The 6,187-nt window shown below is 42.1% G+C and overlaps 1 long non-coding RNA gene across 1 annotated transcript; it reads left to right on the top strand.

Annotated features, from left to right (window-relative positions):
* The first annotated feature begins 4,271 nt into the window (after window positions 1–4,271).
* LOC123974344 lies at window positions 4,272–6,168 on the top strand. The gene is made up of 3 exons (XR_006825829.1): window positions 4,272–4,491; window positions 4,764–5,024; window positions 5,204–6,168. It is a non-coding gene; the product is annotated as an uncharacterized LOC123974344 (long non-coding RNA).
* The last annotated feature ends 19 nt before the right edge of the window (window positions 6,169–6,187 follow it).

Genomic DNA, 6,187 nt, shown 5'->3' with positions numbered 1-6,187 from the left:
CACATTGCTTGAAGTCCAGTGTAAAGTTTCCACAGTCAGTGATGGTTTGGGGTGCCATGTCATCTGCTGGTGTTGGTCCACTGTGGTTTCTGAGGTCCAAGGTCAATGCAGCCATCTACCAGGAAGTTTTAGAGCACTTCATGCTTCCTGCTGCTGACCAACTTTATGGAGATGCAGATTTCATTTTCCAACAGGACTTGGCACCTGCACACAGTGCCAAAGCTACCAGTACCTGGTTTAAGGACCGTGGTATCCCTGTTCTAATTGGCCAGCAAACTGGCCTGACCTTAACCCTATAGAAAATCTATGGGGTACTGTGAAGAGGAAGATGCGATACGCCAGACCCAACCATGCAGAAGAGCTGAAGGCCACTATCAGAGCAACCTGGGCTCTCATAACACCTAAGCAGTGCCACAGACTGATCGACTCCATGCCACGCCGCATTGCTGCAGTAATTCAGGCAAAAGGGGCCCCAACTAAGTATTGAGTGCTGTACATGCTCGTACCTTTCATGTTCATACTTTTCAGTTGGCCAACATTTCTAAAAATCCTTTTGTATTGGTCTTAAGTAATATTCTAATTTTCGGAGATACTGAATTTGGGATTTTCATTAGTTGTCAGTTTTAATCATCACAATTAAATGAAATAAACATTTGAAATGTATCAGTCTGTGTGTAGTGAATGAATATAATATCCAAGTTTCACTTTTTGAATGGAATTACTGAAATAAATCAACTTTTTGATGATATTCTAATTATATGACCAGCACCTGTATGATGCAATACTGTTATCAGGAACAAAATGTTATAAAGCGCAAACGCCAGAGTTGGTGAATCGGGAAGGGTTTATGTGTGAAAAAAACCAGACGATGATCACAGAGAGGTGACAATCCTTAAGTATTCCTAAAGTCGCCCCAGGCCCCCATAATACAGGCGGACTGATTGTCAGACAAAAAAAGAGCTTCATTTGTTTAAGCTATAGCCTACCTCCTATATTTTAAGATAGATGTTATTAGTAAAATAACATCTTATAAGTATTTAAAATAATTATTAGATAGCAATACTGCATGTGGATATAATATCCTCTTAACATTTAACAGTAGCTACACAAAGTCTAGCTATTTATTTATAACTAGCCTACATCGTGGTTGTTTTTATTTTCTCCATTTATAATCTAAACTAAATGTGATAGCATGCATTAAAACAGTGTGCGTCAGTGTACAAACATTGTCTATAAACATTGCACATATACTAATAATAATCTTTATTTGTAGAGCACTTTTCAAAAACAAGTTACAAAGTGCTTTAACAAGTGTAAAGACAATAATACCCAAAAGACAATACAAAAACAATACAAGATAAAAGCAAGAAAACATTGAAAAGACTAAAATACACGTTAATAATAAATATAAAATTAGTAAAATACAATAAAATAAAAGGGATAAAATAAAGTCAAATAAGATCGGGAAAGGATCTCCTATAAAAGTATGTTTTAAGAAGGGACTTAAAAGAGTTCACTGACTCAGCCGACCTGATTTCCTCGGGCAGGCTGTTCCAGAGCCTCGGGGCCCTGACAGCGAACGCTCTGTCCCCTTTAGTTTTCAGTCGAGACTCTGGAACAGACAACAGACCTCTGCCCGAGGATCTCAAGGTACGTGCTGGTGCATATGGGACTAAAAGGTCAGAAATATAACAAGGCGAGAGGCCATGAAGAGCTTTAAAAGTGATCAATAGAATTTTAAAGTCAATTCTAAAACATACTGGGAGCCAGTGTAATGAAGCTAAAATAGGAGTAATGTGGTCATATTTCTTTGTTCTGGTTAAAAGCCTCAATGGTGAGAAAAGCAGCGCTAAGGTCCAGGAATACCAGGACTGAGCACAATCATCAGCAGACATTAAAAGGTCATTGGCAGTCTCAGTGCTGTGGTACTTCCTGAAACCAGACTGAAACTTTTCAAATATTTTGTTATTTTCCAGTACGGTGAGCAGCTGTTTGGACACAATTCTTTCTAGAATCTTTGCAATAAAAGGCAGTTTTGAAATTGGTCTAAAATTATGTGGGAGGGAGGGATCTAAACCAGGTTTCTTTAAAAGTGGGTTCACGCAAGCTGTTTTAAAATGATCAGGGACACAACCAGTAGATAGGGAGCTGTTGAAAACAGAGATCAAATGGGGCCCAACAGAATCTATTACTTTCAGTAAAAACCTTGTAGGTATTACATCAAGTGGGCTGGAGGACACTCTCATTTGTGATACTCTTTTTAAAAGCTCAGACAAGTCGATGGGATAAAACTGGTTAAAACTCTCTTGTTGCTGGTGAGGAACCTCTGAGTAAGAGGCCACGGGGGTAATAGAGGCTCTGATTGACACCACCTTATTGGTAAAATAAGATAAAAACAATTCACAGTCATCATTACTTCCAGCTGAGGCACAAGGAGGGGTTGGGTTTACCAGCTGATCCACAGTCTTAAACAGTCTTGGGGGTGGCTGTGGCTCAGGAGGTAGAGCGGGTTGGCCGTTGAGGTTCAATCCCTGGCTCCCCCTGGTTGCTTGTCGAAGTGTCCTTGGGCAAGATACTGAACCCCGAATTGCCCCTGGCGGCTATTCCGCCAGTGTATGAGTGAGTGTGAAGTGTGTGTTAGATTCTGTTTGGGCACTTAGGCTCAGTGTATAAATGTGTGTGACTGGTGAATGCAGATGTAGTGTAAAAGCGCTTTGAGTGGTCGAAAAAAGACTAGAAAGGCGCTATACAAGTACGGAGCATTTACATTTTACATTTAAACAGAAACCTGGGATTGTGTTTATGTGTAGTAATGAGTTCAGAAAAATAGTATGTTCTCGCATCCTTAACCATGTTATTGTAGTTAATAAATCCTTCAGACTGAGGTAATGGACTTGGAGACTGGATTTTTTCCATCTGCGCTCTGCTTTCCTGCATTCCCTTTTGAGGCTGCGAATGCTGTCATTTATCCAGGGTTGCTTACTAGCTTTAGACGTAGGCCTAACCTTTAGAGGAGCAGTAATATTTAGTGACGACAAGCAGATATGATTGAAGTGATCGACCAGATTGTTGGTGTTGGAATCAGACAGGTGTTGGCTTTGGCTCTGAAAGAATGTGCAAAACTTTGACACACTTTGTTCATTAAAGATGCGAGAACACACGGAGCTTGGTGAGGCGGCATGAGTAACAGGCGAATCGCAGCTAAAAACATTACATCTGTGGTCAGATATGGTCATGTCCACTAATTCCACAGAGGAAATGCTGACACCCAGGGTAAAAACCAAGTCCAGTGTATGACCACGGTTATGTGTTTGCCCTTTGACATGTTGTTTGAAGTTAAAAGAAGTGGCCATATTTAAAAAGTCAGTTGCATTAACATTGGTGGGGTCATAAACATGAATATTAAAATTAGGTCCTGGAGTTTTTTTAAAATGTCAGTCGTGGTGGCATCGGGGAAGCAGCGAGTGGTAGCGTTAAAGAAACGGATGTTTCTGGTTATGGAGTCATCAATTATTGGTGTGGTTGGGGAGAAAAGAGGACGAGGAGATGCTGGTTGTGGGGTTCCAGAGCAGGACTGAGCAGAATCTGCTTCAACACTGCGTGCGGACTGAGGATGGAGTGTGTGAGCTGCCGAGTGTTGTGTTGGAGTAGCAGTAACAGACCTGAGAGAAGGGCTACCCGACGGTGCAGGGTAGAGACGGCCTCGGTTTTAAAAATTCTTAACCGTCGCTGCTCTCTCAGAGGACACGGTAAGTAACGTTAAACTGTGCTGTCAAAATATAATTTATTTGTACACTTGCCTAGCTGGTAGATAATGTTGCTTTGCTTGCCGGTTTCATTCAGACAATATCTGATTATGGCAAGCTAAGTTACAGTTTTTGCCCGTTGCTTGAACACTATAGACCCCTGCTTAGACTAAAGTAACACAACTTGAAGCTTTTGTTACCATACCTCAAACACATGTACCCATACCTTAAACAAAAGCGCTGCTTTGCACTCTAGTTGCAATTCTGCAACACACTTACTCCTTTATGCAACACACTATACTCTATTTCATACATAAGACACTTCACTTCAAAAATGAAATCTCAGGGTGACATTTGGAAAACACATGTATCCAAAATACAAAACACATTGGGTAATTGCAACCACTCAAATACACACCTGAAGGCACTTACTTGCAAAACTGAACACCAATCAGTCAGCTACAAAAAGCCCTCAGTTTAGCCATTTCAAGAACTTTGCAAGCATGGATGGAGGGAGAGCAAGAGGCAGAGGTAGAGGAAGAGGAAGAGGAGGAGGAGGACAAGGTCAAGATCATGGTCGAAGAGGCCATGCACGGACCCCTATTTCTGATAATATAAGAGCAACTTTGGTGGACCATGTCATCAACCATGGCCTGACTATGAGGGAAGCTGGGCAGAGAGTCCACCCACATCTAAGCCGCTTCACAGTGGCATCTGTAATAAGAACATTCCGACTAGAAAACAGGTTTGTCTTCACCTCTCTACCTTCTACTCTACTCAGATGGTATTTACAGCACTGTACTACAGTATATCACATTACCACATCGCGTGTACAGGGTATTGCAGGGTGCTAATGCTCCTTTAGCAGCCAAAGTGGTAGTTTTTGTGAAACATACCATGCACGATTACTTACAGTATATTGAGATGTTTCAGTACAGTGGATGATACAGTATATACAGTAAAGTAATGTAAGAAAAAGAAGCTAAATGATGACAATTTGTGGTTGTATTTCTCTAGAATGACTAGAAGACCTTCTGGGGGAGGACGCCAACGCCTGTTCACACAACAGCAGGAACAGCAGACAATGCCATCCGTCTCCACCAGCTACGACAGAAAATACTTGCAGACAGGCAAGTGTTCAACAACATAAACCATGTGAGCATCACCACCATCCAACGCATCTTGGGAAAACACAACATCACCACGAAGCAGCTCTACAGGGTCCCATTCGAGAGGAACAGTGTCAGGGTCAAAGGACTTCGAGCTGAATATGTACGGGTAAGTGTAACTGTCCTTTACATTTACAATACAGTATTGGTGAAATCCAGTAGCAGCTGAATATGTACCATATCAGTACCACATGGATCCATTCGGAGAGCTACACAGGTACCTGTGTGATGGGGTGAGGGTTCTGTATGTGTAGCACTGTAGTGCAGTAATGTTTTTTTTTGTTACAGAGAATCTTGGTCATGGATGGAGCTGCACAGCCTCATGAATTCATTTTCATTGATGAAGCTGGATTTGACCTGAGCAAAACAAGACGACCGGGTCGTAATGTAATTGGCCAAAGGGCAATTGTGCACGTCCCGGGGCAGCGCGGGGGAAATATCACATTGTGTGCTGCCATAAACCTTCGCGGGCTTCTGCATCATCATGCAAAACTAGGTCCATACAATAGCCAACATATACTCACATTTCTAGATGCTCTCCATAATATAGTTGTACAGAACAGACCAGATCAGCCCAGGTTTGTGGTGGTATGGGATAATGTCAGTTTCCATCGGGCTGCTCTGGTCCAGGCCTGGTTCACCAACCACAATCAATTTGAAGTGGTATACTTGCCCCCCTTACTCACCATTTTTAAACCCTATAGAGGAATTATTTTTGGCTTGGAGATGGCGTGTATATGACCGCCAACCACATGCCCGCATGCCTCTTCTGCAGGCAATGGAACAGGCCTGCAGCGACATTCAGGTGACAGCAACCCATGGATGGTTTCGACATGCAAGGGGATATTTTCCCCGGTGCCTAGCGGGAGAAGACATTGCTTGCGATGTCGATGAGGTCCTGTAGCCAGACCCCAACAGACAGCGGGATCCATGAGCCCACGTATGCACAATTGCCATTCTGTGCTTACAGTATAGTGTTTTTTGTATTACAGTTTTTTTGGATTGCTTACACACTAAAATTAAAAGTAGTACACTATTAGCAAAACCTTACACTCAAGAAGCAAAACATCAGCCCATATTTGCACAACTATAAGCACATTGTCAACCTCACACTTGTTGCAAAACTCTACACACAGTGATTTGCAAAACACTAAACACACTTAACATACATTACACACACAAAAATCTATCATGAAGTCACTTCCTTGCAATACCAAAGCACTGACTGTCAAATTACCGCACCGTCCAACCAATTGGTTCAACACAGTCATC

Source organism: Micropterus dolomieu, linkage group LG07 (genome assembly GCF_021292245.1).
Source record: "Micropterus dolomieu isolate WLL.071019.BEF.003 ecotype Adirondacks linkage group LG07, ASM2129224v1, whole genome shotgun sequence".
NCBI classification, from domain to species: Eukaryota; Metazoa; Chordata; class Actinopteri; order Centrarchiformes; family Centrarchidae; genus Micropterus; species Micropterus dolomieu.
This window is presented reverse-complemented; position numbering and strand designations above follow the sequence as displayed.